The sequence below is a fragment of the Peromyscus leucopus genome, chromosome 15 (assembly GCF_004664715.2).
Source record: "Peromyscus leucopus breed LL Stock chromosome 15, UCI_PerLeu_2.1, whole genome shotgun sequence".
In the NCBI taxonomy this organism is placed as follows: Eukaryota; Metazoa; Chordata; class Mammalia; order Rodentia; family Cricetidae; genus Peromyscus; species Peromyscus leucopus.
Window position 1 is genome coordinate 63342489 of NC_051076.1, and position 22180 is coordinate 63364668.

At 44.1% G+C, this 22180-nt stretch overlaps 1 long non-coding RNA gene across 3 annotated transcripts; it reads left to right on the forward strand.

The window, feature by feature from the left end:
* The first annotated feature begins 1106 nt into the window (after positions 1-1106).
* Positions 1107-21684, forward strand: LOC114696931. 3 transcript variants are annotated; one of them, XR_003735084.2, is made up of 5 exons: positions 1107-1182; positions 3638-3720; positions 18624-18747; positions 19144-19377; positions 21458-21684. It is a non-coding gene; the product is annotated as an uncharacterized LOC114696931 (long non-coding RNA). The 3 variants fall into 3 exon arrangements; XR_005093040.1 differs by having other exon boundaries at positions 19297-19377; XR_003735085.2 differs by lacking the exons at positions 1107-1182; positions 3638-3720 and adding an exon at positions 17376-17593.
* The last annotated feature ends 496 nt before the right edge of the window (positions 21685-22180 follow it).

A 22180-nucleotide genomic window follows, 5' to 3' on the forward strand; every position in this document is an offset into this window, starting at 1 on the left:
GTCACCACCCATCATGGGCTGGGCCCTCACTCATCAATAATTAATTAAGAAAATATCTTCCATGTTTGTTGGCAGTCCAGCCTAATGGAGGCATTTTCTCAATTGAGGTTCCTTCCTCTCAGATGACTACCTTGGGTCGAGTTCTCATAAAACTAGCCAGCACACCAGACATGGTTATACACACACATGAAATCCCCGCACCCAGGAGACAGAGGCAGGAGGATCAGAAACTCAAAGTTGTCCTTAGCAGCATGGCAGTTCGAGGCCAGCCTGGGCTACATTTGAGATCCTGTCTCAAAAGAAAGAAAATACATTTAAGGAGCAGAGCCCCGCATGAGGGCACACATAGTCAAAGTTTATTTGCTAGGACACAAGTGAACACACCCATCATCTACAGCTACCTTTGGTTTGTTTTTGTGCCAAGCACTGCTGAGTCTACGCACACAGCTTCCAGAGAGAGCTCGTGCTCCTGAAGCAGTACATTCACTGTCTGGACCTGTCCATCCTGCATACCTCCTTCTGTAGGTCCACTGACCTACATTTCTCTCTCCTTCCTTATGAATGCAGGGAGATAGATCGTAGATTCAGACGGAGCACAAGGAGACCCTTCAGAAGGAGCTAGAAACGCGGACAACACACACCTCCCTGGTTATTTTTCCTTGGCAGCATTACAGTGTACTGTTGTTAGGGTTCATGTTGGCGGTAGAAGCCAGGCTTTCCCCCACGAAAGCGGCAGGAGAATGGAACTCTGGGGAAATGCGGCTGCCTTACAGAGTAACATTGACTTACAGAATGATCAGCGCCTATCTGAGATGTGATTTATCATCCAATTAGTAAACAGACTGCTAAGCTACAGGTTTTCAGAAGCCTGTACTCTGTTTTTGGTGTGATGGGGGAAAGTAATTAACTTGATGGCGATTGGTGAGCACCTGTGTTTGCAGCTTCGAGCTGCTGTGTAGAATTAAAACTGCAATCAGCAAGTTCTGTAGTGTCCCTTGTCTTGGTGGATCTGAGTGTGAGATTATGTGTGACTAACCCTCTCCCACAAGTCTGTGCAGGCTGAAGAATTTTCTTATTAAGGCTGGTATGCAATCTGTGTTTTAGCAAGAGCGCATGGGTGCTTGCAAGGAATCTTCCCAGGCGTGTTAATCCTGACTTATGATTATGTGTCTCTCTCTATGGGTCAGTATTGAAGCTCTCTCTCTCTCTCTCTCTCTCTCTCTCTCTCTCTCTCTCTCTCTCTCTCTCTCTCTCTCTCTCTGTGTGTGTGTGTGTGTGTGTGTGTGTGTATGTGTGTGTGTGTGTGTGTGTTAAGGAAGGTTGTGGGTTTTTAAAGATGTATTTATTTGTGAGAATGTGTGAGCATTTGTGGGTGGGTATATGCATTTGTGTCTGTGTTCAGAGCCCGGAGGAAAACATCAGGTATCCTTTTCTGTTCCTCCCTGCTCATTCCTCTGAGGTGGAATCTCTCCCTGAACCCGAGTTTACATTGTCTCTGCAGGGCTGGAAGCCAGCCAGCTCCAGTGAGGCTCCTGTTTCTGCCCCTAGGAGCTGGGGTGACAGGCAGACACTGAACATCTGGTTTGTTATGTGGCAGCTGGGATCTGGACTCCAATCTCCATGATTGCATAGAAAGCACCCTTCACCACTGAGCGATCTCTCCAGCTCTCGAAGGTGTTATTTTAAGACCGTTGTAAGGGTAGCCATCTGTCAGTTTCAGATATGCCACAAACAAATGATAAGTTAGACTGAATTATGACGCCATTAATACACTTCACAGGAATAGAAAATGAGAAGAGAGAGCTGTTTAAAAAAACAGCAGGTTTGATAGGCACTTCCATAGTCTTGCTTTCCGGAAACTCCATGTAAACTATTCAATGGAGGGATATTTTAGGGATTAAATGTCACAAAAAGAGAGAGCTATCTGGAAGCTGGAAAACACGACTGCGTGGAAGTGGAATAAGTAGCTCTGAGGGGCCTGAATGCCACCAGGCTACAGAGAAAACTAAGAACTGACCTGATTTACAGAATGACCAACACGATGACGATGACGGCGGCCTAGAAACTAATAGTTGAAGTGCAGGGAAAGTGGGCGTGGACTATAGCAGGAGGGTGTGAGAGGCTCCCACTGGGGCTTCAAGGGACACTTAGAATACTGGGGGGTGAGGAAGCTATTGGAAAGACCGTTAGCACTGTGGAACAGACAGATGGCAAGGGACAGCATGGCATGGACTCTGAGAAGAGTTAGACCTCACACTGGGTCCATGTGGCTGAAGCTAGAGTCCCAGAGACTGCCGAGGATGGGGGAGATTTCACAGTACAAGCTTGCAGCCAAGCTCTCTGACTCCCAGGCCAGTGGCAGGGAAGGCGATGTGCAGAATGTGCGGCCACCAATGTCCCCTTTGATGTCAATTTACATGCCCACGTGAGATCCTGGCACCTGGGAGTCTGTTAGCTACAGACTCAGACAGTATCTCAGTACAGGCCCATTGGAAGCACAGAGGTCCTGGTGCACACAGATCACTAGGGAGACCAAGAAAGTTAAACACACAGGGCCCTCCTCTCAATGGAGGAGATAAAATACCTGTTTTCCTGCCTCAGAAGCCTGGGTGTGGATTTTGTTATGACCTGACGACCTTTTTGCTATCTATATAGGCAGACCTCACCCACCTTTTGCTATAGAGGCAGACCTCACCCAAAGTCCCCAGGATGATTATCCCACACTCTTCCCTCCCTAGACCATTACCCATCCTTAGGGGAGATGTCACATGTACTTTATGGCCTGCTGACCTCTATTCTATCTTAGTTAGAGACCACACTAGATTCTAGGCCTCTGGGCTATAGAACCCACCCTCACGGTCACATTGTAAAGGTGTCTCTAAGCAGTCACACCTTAAGCTTTATTGTGCAGCTGGAATTGGAATGATTGTTACCTGGAAACCTTTTCCCAAATTGTACTGTTTTCAATATGCTGGCAATGAACCTCCTGGCATTAGACTCCCTGAAATCTGATCCAGGTTGATGAAGTCAGTCTGCACCGGGTTTTCACTCTAATAGCTCCACCGATCACTGTCTGCATTGACACCTGTCAGGAGGGTCCCCGCAGGGGCACGTCTAGTCTAGGGAGGCATGTCTGTGTTCATGTCTGTGGAAGGGGAAAGGGGCTGCCACAAGGCTGGGCTGCCTCTGGATCCTAACCCTGCATCTTTAAGGAGCCTTCTGTAGAGAAAAGACAGATGCCCAGATGTCTTTCCTTGTCCTTAAGACACCCGGTGGGGTGGGGGGGAATTGCTTTTTCTTAATTGGCAAAACAGTTGTGGTTTATTTTCAGAATGGGGGAAAATGATATCTAGACACTAGAAAACCATCAAAATTGAGAGGACCATAGGAAAAAATAGCTTAAATTCATTTACACACTGAGCCGGGCAGTGGTGGTGCACACCTTTGATCCCAGCACTCAGGAGGCATAGGCAGGTGGATCTCTGTGAGTTCGAGGTTAGCCTGGTCTACAGAACAAGATCCAGGACAGGCACCAAAACTACACAGAGAAACCCTGTCTCGAAAAACCAAAATAATAATAATAGTAATAATAATAATAATAATAATAATAATAATAATAATAAATTCATTTACACAGATTCACACCTGAGAGAGCCCAGGCTGAGGTTTGGGACCCTCTGCCTTTCCCATCTGTGGGCTCAGGATACCTTCACCCACGAGGTAAGACACTGAAGTATCATACCTCTCTGGGAAATATGACTTGAATGTGGTGGAGGATTCTGACGTTGGTTACTTCCCTATTCATCAGCCCACTCTGGTTCTTCTACTGTTGAGCTAACAGGCCTGGCTCATAAACCAAAGCCTCCTGTCTTGGTTCTAGGATGTCACTCTTTAAAAAAAAATTTCTCACATGCATGTAATGTCTATGGAGGCCAGAAAAGGACATCAGATCCCCTGGGACTACAGTTACAGATGACTGTGAGCCACTATGTGGGTGCTGGGAACCAAACCTGGGTCCTTTGGAAGAGCAGCCAGTAATCTTAACTGCTGAGCCGTCTCTCCAGCTACTAGGAAATCACTCTTAAATATTACCAGAAAAAAAGACTTACAAGATACTTTCCCAAAGCCTTTATCTTGAAAGGACCAAGCAGACACCATAACAGGCTGCTCAGTCTTCTCTCAGAGATCAGGCCTCAGTTTCAGTTTCCTGAGACTTGAGCAAGCAGTTTCTTGGAGAGCCACGAACAAAAGCATTAGCTCCCTTTCTGCACGTACTCTGACTGCTCAAGGCAATTGTTTACTGTCTGGGACCCCCTCACCAACTTAGAGCTATGTGTGCATGAGTCAAGGACAGAGCCTGGGCTCCTGAGTCATTCCCCACAGCAGTATGTGCTAGGCCAGCCAGCCTCCATGACAGCTCAAGGACAAAGCCTAGGACTTGTCCAGGCCTGCCTCAAAATGGATAACTGTACCCCCGACCAACCCTAGCCAATTAAAAGTTACTAACCTGATTGCCACTCGCATAAACCAATCCTGAGTCTGTTCCTATGTCGTCTGTAGACCCCAAGCCCCCTTCCTTTACCCCCTATAAAAACCTGCCCCATTGGTACTCAGGATCTCTCCTGCTCTGCCGCTGCATCAGATGAATGGGGCATCTCAAGTTAACTTATAATAGTAAAAAGACTCTTTGCTTTTGCATCAGATTTGGTCTCTTGGAAGTCTTTGGGGGACTCTGGGTACAACAATCTAAATGATAATAAAGTTTAAAAAAAGTTAGGGCTTCAGAATCAGCTCAGATGGTGAAGTGCTTGCCTTGAAAGCATGAGGATCTGAGTTCAGTCCCCAGGGCCCCGTGTACGAAGCCAGACTCAGTACTGTAAGCCCAGTGCTGCAAGATGATTGGCAGAGACCAGCAGACCCCCGGAAGCTAGAGGGCTAGCTAGTTGGCCCAGGATGGTAGAACTCCAGGTCAATGAGAGTTCCTATCTCAAACAAAAGGTACAAGGTGCTTACTGAGGACTGACACATGGGGCTGTCCTCTGACTGCCACAGAGGCACTGTGTACTTCTGTACCCACATGCCCCACATCCACATTTTTAAATGTTAAATCAATGAAATGGGGCTGGGAATGTGGCTAAGATGGCTGAGTGCTTGGTTAGCATGCATAAAGCCCCAGGTTCCATCCTCAAGATTCCATCCTCAGCATGGCATAAATTAGGGATGGTGGCTCACCTTGTAATCTTAGCACTGGGGAAATGGCAGCAAGTGGATCAGAAGTTCAAGGTCATCCTCGGCTACATAGTGAGTTGAAGCCAGTCTTGTCCATAAAATCTTGCTTTTTAAAAAAAATGTAGTAAGTAACAAAAATATGCAGTATTATGAAGTTGGTACCTCTTTAGAAAGAAAATGGCAAGGGAGGACATAGCCTATAATTTTTTTCACAGAAAAAGAAAGACTGAACTATTTATAGCAGCTGCTTTGGTGATAGGAGCAGAGAGCTTGAGTGTCAGGGGTGAGCAAGCAGGAAGGCTGCTTGACCTTCCTGACTGTCTCAAGGTCTCCCTGCTGTGAAACTCTACACACAGCACACTCATGATTTCATCCCAGGGAAATGTGGGACATCCATCACGGCTCCTAAAGGGAGAAAACATAGGTTTTGAGCATATGTGTAGAATTTATAAATTACCTTCCAGAGTGCGTGTTCAGACTGTTATCAGCAAGGGCACAAATTCAAGGAAACTGGATCTGGAAAGGTTTGATCATAAACTGATAGCCTGAAAGATCTTGTGGATGGGGAGCAAATGGTTGTCTTACACTGTTCTGAACTTATTTGAGTCAACATTGAAGTTCAGAGACTTCACATAAGGGCTGGAGAGATGATTCAGCAGTAGTAGCTCTTGCAGATGACTAATGAAATTTCCTCAGATGCCTGCCCTATGGAGATTTCTCCCAGAGTCCAGGGGAGGAGGCTACAGCTGGCATGGGGGTAATCTGAGGGGTTCTCTGTTAAATCTACGTACACAAAACTCTTGATTTATTCACTTTATTTTTCTGAGTCAGTTCTCTCTCTAATCAGGTTCTATTTTGCTCTCTCACTTAGCTCCTTTCTTGCCTGATTTCTTTCTAGTTATCTGCTGTCCCCTCTAAGTTCTATCTCAATTCTCTCATCTTAGTTCTGGCCCATCTTGGTCTTTCTCATCTCGTTCTTCCCCATCTGGCTCTTCCTCATCTTCCATCTCATTCTTCTAGTTCTCCATCTAGTTCTCCAGTCAAAATCCTCTCTCAGTCTCTGAGGTTTATAGTTATATACTCATGCAATAGCAGTGCCCTAGCAAGTTCACATGGCTTGAATTCTTACAGGGTCATAAAGGCAGACAAGAATTTTCCTCAGGCAGTGACCATCAGGCTTTGTTTTACAACCCAAAAAGGGAGTGGTTAAAGGAGGAGGTCAACTATGAGCTAAAATCAGTTAATATATCAGAAAAGGGGAATTTATGTGCTCAAACTACATTCCTAGAGGTAGTTAGGTAAATGTTAGAAGTCTATAATGTTAGTATAAACACCACTAAATCTGTATAAGAAAGGAGGGTCTGAGCTTAATTTACCTTAATTCAGGAGATCATTTGGCCTTGGATGCTTGATAGGTATTTCAATAAAATGTTCTTGGAAGTATACATAGCATACAAGAAAAGCATTGCAGGAATTGGCTATATATATATATACAAAAGCTAAAATATCACCAACACTTCTTAAACCATGACTTGACCTTCAGAAAAGTCCTTGCCCTTTCCAAGTATTAGCTTTTGTGATAGTAGCTGAATTCCATTACATTTTCCTGTGGCTTGCAGCAGAGGACCCTAGTTTGGTCCCCAGCACTCACATTAGGTGGTTCACAATTACTTGTGAATTCCAGTTCCAGGGGCATCTAATGCCTTCTTTTCGCTTCAATGGGTGCCCACACTCATATGCACGTACCCAGACACATAAAAGTAATTTAAGATGAAATAAATCATAGAAGGAGGGGGAGGATAGGAGAGAGGAGGAAAGAAAACCAGAGACTTCACATAAAGAACTCCAGATGTCTGCCTATTTTTTGAGGCTCTGCAGGAGCTGGCCATGTGGTCCTGAGATTTGCCAGACCCAGTGAGCATGTGGATGTTTAGAAGTATGGGGCTTGGGTTGGGGGAGGGATGACTATGGTCCAGGTGTTTCTAACACCTTCCTGTGAGTCCTTGGTTCAGCTCAAGCTCATCCTGGTCAGGCTCACCCTGAAGGCATCTTAGTTAGTCTTTAGTTTGCAGCTCTCTCCTGAACCCACCTGAGCCAAAGCAATCATACCTAGTCACAGCAGATGGTCTCATCTATGTCCTACGACATCCCTGTCCCAGTCTTACTGAGTGACAGGAAGGGAGGACTGAGGATTTGTTGCTAGACCAGAAGTTGAGACGTGTCCTCAGGAGTCACCGTTCCTGGGTGTGTGCTGACTGAGAGTGAGTGGTCTGTGGTCCAGTTTTGTGGGTTGACATTCCAACTAGGTATACAGCTTGTCTTTGTTTCCCTGTGGCTACTGCTCTATATATGCTTCCTTCAAGGGTAGTATTTGAAATCCAAAGAGTATCCCAGCAACACAATGTAACAGACTTGTGAACCGAGTCATTGACATAAAAACCTTGGAGAGTATATCTGTGCAAACTCTTATATTGTAGCTTCAGTTCTGGGGGATCCAACACCCTCAGAACATTCATGGCCTCTGTATGCACTGCATACGTGTGGTACACATACAGACAAGCAAGCACACATGCACACACCACACAGAAATAAAAGTGCATTTTCAAACATCTTCAAAGGTAGTTTCAGCTACTGATTGAGTTCGTGAAAATGAACGATAAAATCAGTTTGTTATGTAAACAATGAGTGGAGAAACGAAGTCTTGACTCAGATCAATGGAGAAGAAGCAAAAGTCTCAGCACAGGGTGAAGTACTTGAGCTAAATTGAGAGACAAAATCTCTCAGGTACAGTTCAGCACAGGGTTAAGTACTTGGGCCAAGGAAGTTAGAACCTGAACACGTCAGGCCTTGGTCAGAGGTGAGAGTCATGAAGAGGGGCCATCGAGTGGAGATCTGGATCAGGAAAGGAAACTTGCTTCTTAGCCACAACTTACTTTATTGTAGACAAATTGTGGAGGCTGGATGACTTTGCGTGTGTGTGTGTGTGTGTGTGTGTGTGTGTGTGTGTGTGTGTGTGTGTTTGTGTTTGTGTGTGTGTGTACATGGGAGATGTGCATGTGTGTATCTCTGTGTGTGTCTCTGTATATGGGGTGAACATTTCTGTATCTGTCTGTCTGTTTCTCCTCCCCCACTCCGTGTGTTGTATGCAGTGTAAATGTTCTATGCATGTGGAGGCCAGGGGCTGACTACAAGTATCTTTTTTTTTTTTTTTTTTTATCATTTCTCTATCTTACTTTTTGAAATGGTCTCTCACTGAACCTGGAGCTCATCAACTGCCTTGTTTGGCTGACCAGTGAGCTCCATGGATCCTTCATTCTCGGCCTTTCCTGAGCTGGGGTTACAGCCACATCTAGCCACATCCAGTTTTTATCTGTGTGCTGTGGATCTGAACTCAGGTACTTGTGGAGCAAGCTAATTACTTACTGAGCCATCTCCTAAGACCCAGGCAGAAAGCTGATAGCTGTCAAAAGGGGCGTTTCAGGCAGCAGAGAGGTCAAAGGTCACTGCCCAGCTGCACACAATAGCTCTGTGTGTGTGCAGGACTTAGAAAGGAGCTGTGGTAACCAGAACCTTTCCCGGTGAGATAAGATAAACAGCATAAATAAATTAGTCAGTGTGGTTCTGCACAAGATAACAGGTTTGGATGACAGAGGGTGAGGCAGCTGCTGAAAAAGACAAGACGTTTCTACCCGAGAAGTGGGTTGCACCCTTTGGAACATCGTGCATGGTGGAAAGAGAAGCATATCAATTAGATGGAAAATGGGACATCATTGGAAACATATGCAGTGGGAAGAGTGCAATTGGATGTATGAAGTCAAAACAAACCTCTATTCTGGTAGAAGAACATTCACGGGATATACAGTGAAGCCTCAGTTAATACGTTTTTCTATTTGAACAATTAATACATGCATGTATTTTCCTTGGAATGATTATAATATGTAGAGGGCAAAATAAAGTCCTCTCTACTGTTCCCTACCCAAATCTTTTTTAAAAAGATTTGTGTGTGTGTGTTTGTGTGTTTGTGTGTTTGTGTGTGTGTGTGTGTGTGTGTGTGTGTGTGTGTTTGTAGGTCAGAAACAACTCTTCAGGAGTAGGTTCCCTCTTCCATGTTGTTATGAGCCAGTGTCTTTCTGCACTGCATACTTGAACTGTTTCTGGCTAACTCTTCTGTCTCTGTCTCTCATCTCACAGAAGGAGTGCTGGGATTACAGGTATGATCAAACCTGGGTCCTCAGACTGGTGCCAACTGTCACTTTTACCACTGAGTCATCTCACCCAGGCCCCCTTCCTAGCCAAGTTTTAGCCATCCACCCCAATTCATGTCTTTCTGAGAATTGAAATGCAAGTATCACCATTGAGCAAGATGATAAAGTCAGAAAAGAAAGCTTGGGAAAATACGGAGGATCAGTTCCTTTAACTAAGCTGGTGCTGAGCTCTGTGGTTTCCCCATAAGGTATTAACTTGTTCAGCCGACAGGTCCTAAGTAACTACTCACTCCTGTTGTGAATGGAGCAATGGCCTCAAGGGCATCACCACCCCCAGTCTTGGCATCATTTTCTACTACGCACTGATTAGGAAAGGGAGACTCAGAAAAATTACACAGCTCACCCAGGTTACTTTCAGTTAAGAAACAGTGCTGGGCCTGAGAGCCAGGCATCCCTTCAAAGCTGAGTTCTCCTTCTACAACCACCCAGTGGTTTTCAAACCAGTTATTTTAAAACCAGAAGTCCTCAAATTATATGGCACACCTGTATGAAAACATCCTTATAAGACAACACTTATATGAATATGTTCTTATAACCTACTTCCATGTGTAATGACTATGCACCAATGGAGAGATGGATCAGAGGTTAAGAGCACTGGCTGCTCTCCCAGAGGTCCTGAGTTCAATTCCCAGCAACCACATGGTGGCTCACAGCCTCCTTGTCTGGCCTATAGACATATATGCAGGCAGAATACTGTGTACATAATACATAAATAAATATTTTAAAAAATTAAAAATTAATGAATGAAATTAAGTCTGTACTCAATGCAAAAATAAAGAAGGTACACATGGATGGGCTCTGGTTCCTTTGGTGGCTATGGACTAAGAAGAACTTGGCGCTGCTAACACAGCTCTGAGGAAAATGCACACTTAGCCATCCCCAGTATCGCACAAACCAGCATGGTGGCTCATGCTGTGATTCCAGCACTCAGGAGGTATAGATATGAGGATCAGAAGTTCAAGGACATCCTCAACTACAAAGTGAGTCTGAGGGAAGCCCAGGCTACATGAAACCCTGTCTCAAAACAAATAAACAAAAAGCCTCAAAACAACAAGAACAAAACCTATGAATTTGTTTTCTCCTTGAGGACTAGGTGAAATTACTTATGTGAAATACCTCACTGGTCAACAGTTTGGGGACAAATAGCAAACATTAGTGTCAATAGAGATCATCAAAACAGCTTGCTTAGTGGAGGGAAAAACATTAATTCAATGAAAAATTGGATGTTGCTAAGGTTAAACAAAATAGTGGAAAGTCAAGCCCAAACACCAGCTCCATTCCTTCCAAGCTGTAGGACTGTGCCTTGTTGTCCTACATCAGGAACATGGAGGCAGAAGTGAGCCTGACTAGTTAGTCTTTTGTTAACTTGACACAAGCTAGGGTCATCTGGGAAGAGAGAGTTTCAACTGGGAAAATGCTCCTATCAAATTGGCCTGTAGGAAAGTCTACAGGACATATTCTTGATTAATGATTGATGTGGGAGGACCCACTACCCAGTGGGCAGTGCCAACCTTAGGCAGATGGTCCTAGATGGTATAAGAAAGCAGGCTGAGAAAGTCAAGAGTTGTTCCTGAGTAGCATTCCTCCATGGCTTCTGCTTCAGTCCCTACCTCCAGATTCTTTTCTTGGCCTCCAACCTTGGCTTACCTTGATGATAGACTCTAACCCGTAAGATGTAATAAATCCTTTTTCCCCCAAGTTGCGTTTAGTCAGTGTTTTATCACAGAAGCAGAAATCAAACTAGGACAGTGTCCCTTCCAGTCTAAGAGGGTCTCAGGACCTCTGCTCTGCGGTGTCCTACCCTACTCAGCTTTTGGCGCTCGATAAAACACCACAACCAAGGCAACTTATGGAAGAAGCAACTTATGGAAGAGTTGGTTTTGACTCAGAGTTCTAGAGGGGAAGTCATCTTGGGGGATGGAGGGACGGGGACCTGACTGATGCACTTTTCTAGATTTCCCAGGAAGGTTCTAAAATCTTTATTGCCATAAATGTCCTCACAACACTCCTATCCCATCAATTGACTAAACCACTCTTCTTTGTAGTCAAGTTTTGTTGTTATTGTTTTGCTTTTTTTAGATATGTTCTCACTCTGTACCCCTGCCTGTCCTTGAGTTCCTGTATAATACTCCAGCCTTTGACTCCTGAGTGCTGGGATCACAAGTGTGCACTACCATCCTAGTTCACATGACCTTAATAAATAGCTCAGTAGTAATATTAATTTATTTGATACATATTATTGCCAAATATTAAGCTACTAATAGTACATGTTCTAGTTATTTTAATTTTTATAATTCTGTGAAATGAGTTGTTGGTTTGAATCTCCTTCCTTCCTTCCTTCCTTCTTCCTTTCTTTTTGCCTTTGGCTCTGACATCTCTAGACTAGGTTGACCTCGAATTCACTATTGTAACGTGAGGGTGGTCCTAACCTTTTGGTTCTCCTGCCTTCACCTCTAGAATGGTGGCATTATAGGTATGAGCCACCACTCCTGGTTTATTTGGCACTGGGGCTTAAACCCATGTCCTTGAACATGTTAGGCAAGCGCTCTGCAAACTGAGCTGCATTCCCAGCCCTCAATCTAAATCTTTTTGTCCTCTCCAATTTCATGTGTTGGCTGCTTGATCCCTAAGGCAGCACTGGAAGGTAGGACGTAAAAGGAGGTGTTTATCTCACAATGGATTAATATTGATAGAACAGGGCTTTTTGGAATGACTCTTCTGCTCCAGCTCCTCTTCCCTGTAAGGAACAACATCCCTCCCCTCTGGAGGTGCAGCATCTAGATTTTTATCTTGAAAAAGATCTGGCCCTCTCCCCAATGTCAAACCTAAGAGTGCCTTGATCATGGACTTCCCAGTCTCAGAACTGTGAGAAATAAATTTCTCTTCCTTATAAATCACCCAGCCTGTAGGGTTCTGTTATAGTAGGGTGAAATGGACAAAGCCATGGGTTCTAATTTATGCTCATCAATTGACAGACAGAGAAGTCTAGTTTAGAGTACTGTCCTTGCTGGTCCAAGATCACTCATTCTGCAAGAGTGGGAGCTGAATTAGACATCTACAGTTTCTGAACCCAACATTATTTCTAACTCCAACTGTCAGAAATGTGGATATGCTACAGAGACATGTGTACCCTTCCCTTTGGCTATCAGGCTATTGAGATAGAGATCCTCAAGAAATTGGAATTTTGAAGACAATCTCATGCTAGGAGAAGGGAAAGGTTGAAGCCTGGTGCCAGCTGGAGGAGGAACTTGTCTTCTGGAAAGAGGTTTCTTGCTGTTCTGACAACTTGTTAGATTGCCTTGCAAACAAAAACTATCTGGAGCTGAGATGTTGATAGGTGGGTGACCAGAAGGACCATACCTTGTCCAGGACTGCTTAGCTATGTATATCTTCTACCCTCTATTTAAAACTAAACCTCAGGTCAAGACCCTGAAGATGGACTTGTGAATGGATCACTGGACCTCTTTGTTCATGGTTCCAATGTGACCACATTGACTGCATCTCCTTTCTCTGCTTTTCACTATCACTTATCTGCTTAATTGGTCTGTTGAAGATGGATGATTGAGTCTGGTTTGTTAGAGCTGCCAGGGGCCAGGCTCTAACCCTCACCACTCCAGTATCAATTTTGGCAAGGATTACCCAATCTCTTGGAATTATTTTGAGAGCTGACAGTAGAGGCCAACTACCCTTAATTCATAAAATGAATAATGTAGTGATAATGACAAATGGGGTACAACACTTATCATAGATATCATATGTCAAAATAAAAATCAACATGCTTCTAACTGAAACTCAAAAAGCAGAAGTTCTGGAAAGTTTCCCCAAAGAAAGAAATGCCGAGTAGACATTAATTACTAATTTTAGCAGCAAAATGTGTAATAGATATTTTATTTGAATAAATATTTGAGAAAATGCACATTTTTTTCCTAGTTTAATGGTGGCCTTGGTTTTCATGACCTAGCTTTGTTCATAAAGTCCTACGTTCCTTAGTAAGGAATTCTCTCACAAGTGGGTTTTTTAGAAGATGAACATGGAAGAAGCGGGGTGGGGGGGTGGGGGGGGTGGGGGGGTGGGGGGTGGGGGGGGGAACGGCTTTGCATAAAAAAGAGAAACAAAACTGTAGAGTGTTTAAAAAATATGTGCAAGGAAAAGAAGCTATGAATATAGGGAATTCCAATTAGGTTGGAGTAATACCTAAAATTTATTTCTTGGTTTAAGCAGAGATATGTTGAGGTGTATGTATTTGAAAATGAATGTTAGGGGCCAACAGACATGATGATTCAGTAAGTCAAGTGCTTGCCTCGAAAGCTCAAAAACATTATTTCTTAAAAAAAAAAAAAAAAAAAAAAAAAAAAAGAACAAAACTGTTGTATTTATTTTGTTTAAAATTGGAGGGGGGCCCGTGGAGGAGGAGGAGGGGGCATGTGTGTGGACCTCAGAGGACAACTTGCTGAGTCTGTGCTCTCCTAATTGAATCGAACTCAGGTCGTTGGGCTTGGCAACAGGAGTTTTAACCTATTGAGCCTTCTCACTGGCCCACAAAAACTATATTTCCATCTCCTAGAACTCACAGAAAAAAAAATCTGGTGTGGTGGTGTGTGCTTACAGTCTCAGCACAGGGGAGGTAGAGCCGGAGGGATCTCTAGGGTTTCCTCACAACCAGCCTAGCCTACTTGGAAAGTTCCAGTTTGGTGGAAGACCTGCACGCATGGAAATGAATAATGTTCGGTATGTGTCAGCTCTGCAGGGACACAGACTTTTATACTTCCCTCTCTGAGAGACGCTCAGGAGTGAGAACCATCTCTGAGATACACCTCCTGCTCAATGAAAACCTGTTAAATGAAATGACTAAGCAATCAGACGAGGAGCTTGGGGGCCTTCTCTGAATTGAACTGATGTATGCATTTGAACAAATGGCTTGGCATTTGTTCATTGACTATTGAAAAGGTCTTACAAGAAGGTAAGATTTGTCTGGCCAGATAGCAAAGCCAATAACAGAGTGTGGTTTAGGGTAGGCAACACATCAGGGAGACAGACTGGGTTGCCAGAGAGACTGTTCTGATGAGCACACCCACCCACATGTGTTTCATATTCCACAAAGCTTTCGTGGTAAATCATGAAATGAAATTTCACGACAACCCGATTACCACAGACCATGAAAAACTCAGAAATATCAAACATTTGAACGTATTTTTATATTTATTTATTTAGTAGCAAGGTCTCTCTATATCAACTAGGCCGGCCTGAATCTCACTACATAGCTCAGGCTGACTTTGAACTTGAGATCCTCCTGCCTCAGCCTCCCAGATTACAGGCAAGTGACACTCGAATAAGCAGCATAAACATTGTATTTGAGGGGTTTTTTTTCTTGTTTTTTTTTTTTTAACCTTTTTTCCCCCTTTGAGACAGAGTCTTGCTCTGCAGCCCAACCTGGCCTGGAACTTACTCTGGATAGTATAATAACCTTGAACTCATGACAGTCCTCCTGCCTCAGCCTCCAAAGTAATGGAATTGCAGGCTTGACCCACAAGTTCAAGTCTATGATTAAAAAAAAGAAAAAGAAAATTATAGGGCTGGGGGCAGAGCTTAGCACTAAAGTGAGTACATTTACTTACCTGCATGAGGTCCTAGGTTTGTTTGATGGATTCCCAGCACAAGAATCAAAAGCAAATTACAAAACTACTAAGAATGTAGACGTGTGTGTGTGTGTGTGTGTGTGTGTGTGTGTGTGTGTGTGTGTGTGTGTGTTTAGTTGCATGTGAAGGTCAGAGGATAACCTCAGGTGTCAGCTCTTGCCCCCCACTCTGTTTGAGACAGGGTTTCTTGTTGTCTATATACACGCCAAGGTGGGTGGCTGGAGAGCTTCTTAGGTTCATCTGTCTCTGCTTTCCCATCTTGCTGTGGGAGTGATGAGGTTACGGTCCCAAACTACTGGGGCTAGCTTTTCTGTGGTTTACCCACAAATGCTTTACTCACTGAACCATCTTGGAAGTCCCCCAGGACTCACCATGACCATGGCCTTTTTAATAGTAACACAAAACTCAAATGATAGAGAAAACAGATTGAATGGTGAACAATTCTACAGTTCGGAGTACGTGAGAAAAGAAAGAGTGTTTTTTGGGGACTGAGAGGACAAACTGGAGCTGAGGGTGTATCTCGGTGGCAGAGAGCTTACCTAGCAAAGCACAAAGCATTGAGTTTGATTTGCAGTGCCATAATAAAATGAATGAATGAATGGGTGAGAAAGACTGAAAAGGGGCTTCAGGATGGCTCAGCGATTAGAGGTGCTTGCTGTCAAGCCTGATGGCCTGAGTTTGATCCCCAGGTCCCACATAGTAGCAGGAAAATGCTGACTCCCACAAATTGCTGTCTTCCAATAGAACAAACAATGTTAATCCATGACAGTCGCTCCTCAACCTCCAGCGCCCGCTTTCCTCTCTGTGTGTTTATCTCAGGCACATTCCAACCTTAGCTGATTATGGGAAACTACCCTGTCTCACAAGACAGTTTATCATAAAAAAAGCGTTTCACACATGGCCACATCATCTTCAAGTTTAAGGAGAAATGGTTTCTACAATGTTTGCAAAGAGCAAAAAGAAACAGAAAGGAAAGCGTAGACAGGTTAGCTTCAGGATGTAGTAAAAAGGCAAAGGTGTAAATAATTTATTAGTCAGCATGCAACATAGCTCAAGAAGGGAACAGTAACTTAGTCAGAAAACACGTAGTTTCTTACGTTGATGGCCTATTACATTAGAGGTGAAAATATCCTCTCTAGGGTGCTGGGGACTGAGCCACATCTCACTTGTGCTAGGCAAGTACTCCGCCACTGACCACATCCTCACTCTTATTTCCTCTTCTTTCTTTGTATGTGTACATACATGCACATGCATGTAGAGGCCAGAGGCTGACCTTGACAGGTCTTGCTCAGTTGCAGTCCACCATAGTTTTTGAGACAAGATCCCTCACTGAATCTGGAGTTCACCAATTCAACTGCACTGACTGGTCAGCAAGCCTCAGGGATCCTCCTGTCTCCACCCCCTCCCCAACCCTCCCACCTCCCCCCCAACTCCCAGTGTCAGGGTTGCAAGTGTACACCACCTTACCTGTCTTTCTTTGTTATTACATTTTAATTTGTTTACTGTATGGGAGCATATGTATGCTACAGGACACATAAGGAGGTCAGAAGTCAACTTAGAGGAGTTGGTTCTTTCCTTCTTTCATGTGGGTCCTGGGGATTGAACTCAGGTCATCAGGCTTGGCAGCAATGGCCTTTATTCTACCAGTTGACCAATACTTTTTTTTTTTTTGTTTGTTTGTTTGTTTGTTTTAATCTGGGTTCTGGAGGAATCAAACTCATGCTGTGTTATAAGCACTTTACCTACTGATCCATATCCCCAACCCTCTTTTTCCTTCTACAGTTTTTTTAAAAACAACTTTTCACTCTACATTTTTATAAATCTACATTTTTTTGACAAGCCTGTGTCAACATCAAACAGACACACAATTATAAGAATGTCCATGACCCGGTGTGGTGGCACATACCTTTAATCTTAGCACTGGGGAGGCAGAGATAGCTACTTGTCTGTGAACTCTAGGCTAGCCAGGTCTACACAGTGAGTTCCAAAGCCTGCCTGATCTACATAGTGAGTTCTAGGCTAGCTAAGGCTACCTTGTCTCAACTAAAACCAAACCTGGTGCTGAAGAGCTGCCCATGAGAGGCAGGATGCTGCTGCTCCCTCCTGTCTTCAATCCACACTTTTCCTTCTACTTAAACCTTGGAGCAAGTCTGATGTTTTAGCATCTACAGTGTTTAATTCTTCTGAGTGGTGCTTCCCTATCGCAAAGCAATACATCTACATTATTGCCCCCTCTTTATTTATCGAGATGAGATGTTATCTGGTCAAGACTTCCTTCCTGATCTGTTAGATGAGAGCTCAGTCCACTCACCCCCCTTCCTCTCACCACGGATGGCGCAGTACTTTTAGTTCCCCTATTGACGTTTTTAGGAAGCCCACTTCACTTTTTGTAACTTCTGTGATAGCAACCTTTGCTTCCTGTTCTGTTAAATGCAATCTGTATCTCTCAGCTCCATGTTTTGGGTAAGTTTCTTCTTTCACTTTCCAAAATTGTTTTATTGCTGTTTTTTGGTAAGATATCAATAGTTCAAGGAGGGGGAGGAGAGAGAAAGAGAAGGAGACAGAGAGAAACAACAGCAACAAAACCACCACACCAGGCTGGGCAAGATGGCACACACCTGTAACCCCAGCACTCTGAAGACCGAGACCAATAGTGAGTTTGGGGCTATTATGGGCTACATAGTAAAGTGCAGTCACAAATATACAAACAAACAGCACAATGGAACAAGTTTTAATAATGATCTTGTGTTTATGTGTTTGTGTGTGTGTGGGGGGGGGTGTCCAGGGTTGTAGCTAAGCAGAGTGCTTGCCTAGAATACATGAGGCCTTGAATTCCACCCCCAGCCTACATAAACTGAGCATGGTAGTGCATGCCTATAATCCCAGCAGGCAGAGATAGAGGCAGGATCATTAGTAGTTCAATGTCATCCTTGGCTAAATAGCAAATTCAAGACCAGTTTGGGTCATAGAAGACCCTACCTAAAAGGAAAAGACAGAAAATGTGAACTAGTCCATGCATTCAGGCAAGAACAGAAAATGGTGTAGGAACACACATCTATCTACCACTCAAATCTTCAAATATGACATATCCATTCCTTCTTAAAAAATATAAGAATTGCTGATCCATTGATGGCCACCAGATTCTCTATTCTATTTACCTTCCACCACAATATTTATCACACTTTGGAAACCTACTTTATTAACTCAGTATTGATCATCCTTTCACAGGATTCTGTATTTTTGAGACAGGCATGGTAACTCACACCTTCAATCCCAGTGCTCAGGAGACTGAGGCAGGAGGATTGTCTTGAGTTCAAAGCCAGCTTAGACTACATAGTAAATGTAAGGCCATCATAGGCTGTAGACTAAAACCTAACTTCCGACTTGGTTGGTAAAGAGCTTGCTGAACAAGCCTGAGAGTCTGAGTTCAGATCCCCATAACACAGGTAAAGCCAGACCCAGCAGCATGTGTCTGTAATCTCACTCTTCCTAGGAGATGGAAGGCAGAAGCTAGAGAATGCCTAGATAAATGAGAGCCGTCAACCTGCAGCTCAAAGCAGCATACAACAAAGAGACCCTGCCTTGAACAAAGTGAACAGTGAGGACCAACACCCAAGGTGAGGCTGCCCTCTGACCTTTACATGTTCACTGGGGCACATGCACCCCTCATATTCTCTCTCTCTCTCTCTCTCTCTCTCTCTCTCTCTCTCATACACACACACACACACACACACACACACACACACACAAAAACAAAAAAGCAAAACCAAGACAAAGATTCTGTATTTTTGACATAAACCATGGCCTCCAAACACTACATATATATGTATATAAAATGTTTATGTTGTATATTTATATATAATGTGTTTTATAATATATGTGACTTTTTTAAGTAAAATGAAGGCACTTTAAAATTGAGCAGCACATATTTCCAAATTCTTGGGCTGCTTTTCTTCCTTTTTCCTCCCTTTCTTTATTCTTTTTCTCTTATTTTCTTTTTAATCGTTTTAAAGTTAATGTTGCTGCTAAGAAAGCAAAGGCTTCTAGTACTTGACTCATAAGGCCACAGAGGATGGTGTTAATGCTCAAGGAGAACCGCTGGCTTGAGAGGACCCATGGGCGATGTCCTGGAGGGGATCAGGGAGACCTTTGAATTTCATGCCCAGACAGAGCTCACATCAGGCCGTCCATGCAGGAAACTAAGGCTGGAACAGGAAGAGGACGCCGTCTCCTTAGCACACTCACAGGTGAGAGATGAGGACCAGGGAACACATGCAAGACGGAACCTCACAGTTTGCCTTAGTGACTGCACTGAGGAGACGAAGCAAAAGGAAGGAGGGCCAGGATCAGCACAATGACCCCACTGCGTGTTAGGAAGGATTCTCAGCAAGAACATTTAGCAGAAGCAGTCCTCTGACTAGCAAGATGGCTCAGGAGCAAAGATGAAGTCTGAGCCCTGGGATCCACGTGGTAGAAGGGAGAGAACTGACACCCACAAGTGGTCCTCCCACCTTCCCGTGGTGTGTGTGTGTGTGTGTGTGTGTGTGTGTGTGTGTGTGTGTCACACTCAGCACCCCCTAACAAAATACCATTTTATAGACACGCACTGCCAACACATCCATCTGTATTTTATTATCATATATTAATTATACATCGTGGGTTCATTGTGACACTGTCATACACATGTAGAACATATTTTGACCATGTTCCCTCATTTCATCTTTCGTCCCCTCCCACTGAACCCCTTTCTCTTCCCAAGCAGCCAGCCTTCTACTTTGCTTTTGGTGACCCCCTGAGTTAAGGTTGCTTACAAGATCACGAGTGAAGGGTTGTTTACAGAAGCGTGTGCAACTTACCAGTGGCTTTAACACTGAAGATAATGCTTCTTCTGTCCCCAGCCACCAGGAAGTGCCTGTGGCCGCTCCAGGAGGGGTGGAGCCTCGTTGACTCCTCCCACTCTGTCAAACTTTTATTCTAAACACCGGTGCCCACTAGAGAAGCAGGGATGACCATCCCCAAAGAAAGCACAGAAGGACTTGATGAAAAAGTTCACCACAGCAAAGAAGTAAATCCAAAGATTTGTCTTTATTTCTAAGCACACTCTTGCTGTGGATGATTGATTGATAATCAATCATAAGTAGCCAGGCAGCAGGTATAGGCAGGACAAGGAGAGAGGAGAATTATGGAAAGTGGAAGGCTGAGGGAGAGAGACGCTGCGAGCTGCCGCCATGAGATGTTAAAATACCGGTAAGCCACGAGACATGTGGCAAGATATAGATTTATAGAAATGGGTTATTTTAAGATATAAGAACTAGATAACAAGAAGCCTGCTTCGGCCATACAGTTTGTAAGCAATATAAGTCTCTGTGTGTTTACTTGGTTGGGTCTGAGCAGCTGTGGGACTGGCGGGTGAGAAAGATTTGACCTTGGGCCAGGCAGGACCAGGAAAACTCTAGCTACACACTCTAGATGTCTTATGTGGAGTTCTTCACTTCTGGCTTCTTTCACTCAGCACAATATTCCTGAGATTTCACCCATGTTGCTATTTGAATTTTTATTTATTGGCCTTGTAAAATTTCATTGTACACATTCCTTTTACTCAGGAACCTTTCACATGCGTGCAAATACTCTATGCATATTCCTCCCACACAAACACACACACACACACACACCCCCGCTTTTCACACTTCCTCCTGCCCAGAGTCCCCTTTATTCCCCTAGATAGTTTCATTTCTAGGGAAAAAGCAAGTGCTTAGGGCAGGAGCTGGAGCAGAGGCCATGGAAGAATGCTGCTAACTAGCTTACTCCCACGGCTTTCGCACCCTGCTTTCTTATAAAACCCAGGAATGCTGGCCCAGGGACGGCACTGCCCACAGTGAACTGTATCCTTCCACACTAATCAAGAAGAGGACCCACTGACATGTCCACAGTCCAATCTGTGGAGGCAAGTTCTCAAGTGACATTTCTTCTTCCCTCTTTCTAAGTTTGCATCAAGTTGACAGAAACTTAACTATGACATGTCATAAGCTAATTCTTTGGTTTCTTCCTAGTTTTTTTTTTTCACAATGTTATACCCCACATGAGCAAATATATGTTACAATACAATGTTTACCTCATTTTGTTCATAGTATGGTACACACTCTGGCACACCACATTTCATTCATTCAACTCATTCTCAAGGGCTACTGTGTGTGTGTGTGTGTGTGTGTGTGTGTGTGTGTGTGTGTGTGTGTGTGTAGGGGGAGGTGCACATGTGTGCACAGGCATGTGGAAGCCAGAAGTCAACCTTGTATGTCATTGCTCAGGAGCTTTCTATCTTGCTTTTAGAGACAGGGCCTCTCTTCTGCCTGAAGATCGCTGATGAGGCTGGCTGTCCAGTGAGCCGCAGGTATCCGACTATTGCTGCTGTCCCGGTGCTAGGATTAGAGGTGTGCACATCTATTCCTCCATCCCATCCTCCCGCACTTGGATTTATCCCACCTCCTCTTCTATAATGTTCCTTGACCTTGGAGATGGGGACCCAGATTCCTACTTTTATAAATGCGTAACCACCATGGATCAGACATGATGAATTTGAGAAAGTTTACCTACTAGAGGCTTGGTTAATAGGAAGTGGGTCAAGCCATTGAGATAGCCAGGCTCTAATGGCTCTGACATCCTCAGTGCATTCATCAGTTCCTGAGTTCAAGTTTTTGCGGCATTTTTGGGAAGGGGTAGAGATGTTCACTCTGATGGGAGACGTAGATCGCTTGCCCATGGCCCCTTCCTTGCTCCCTCTCTTCCTTCTGGCCACCATGAGGTGAGCAGTCTCTGAAGCTGTCAACCAAATATATCCCTGCTTTTAAAGTGTCTCTCCGGCCTGTCACAGCCGCTTAAAACTGCTGTCACATGGCTGCTGTAAGTGTAGTGGGTGTTTGCAACATCATGGGGTACTAAGGAAAAGTAGAGTGTACTGTGAGATATTTATTATAGTCTTGCATTGTAGCCCAGGCTGGACTTCAACTTGCAGTCCTCCTGCCCTTCCAAAATTCTGGGGTTATATGCGTATGC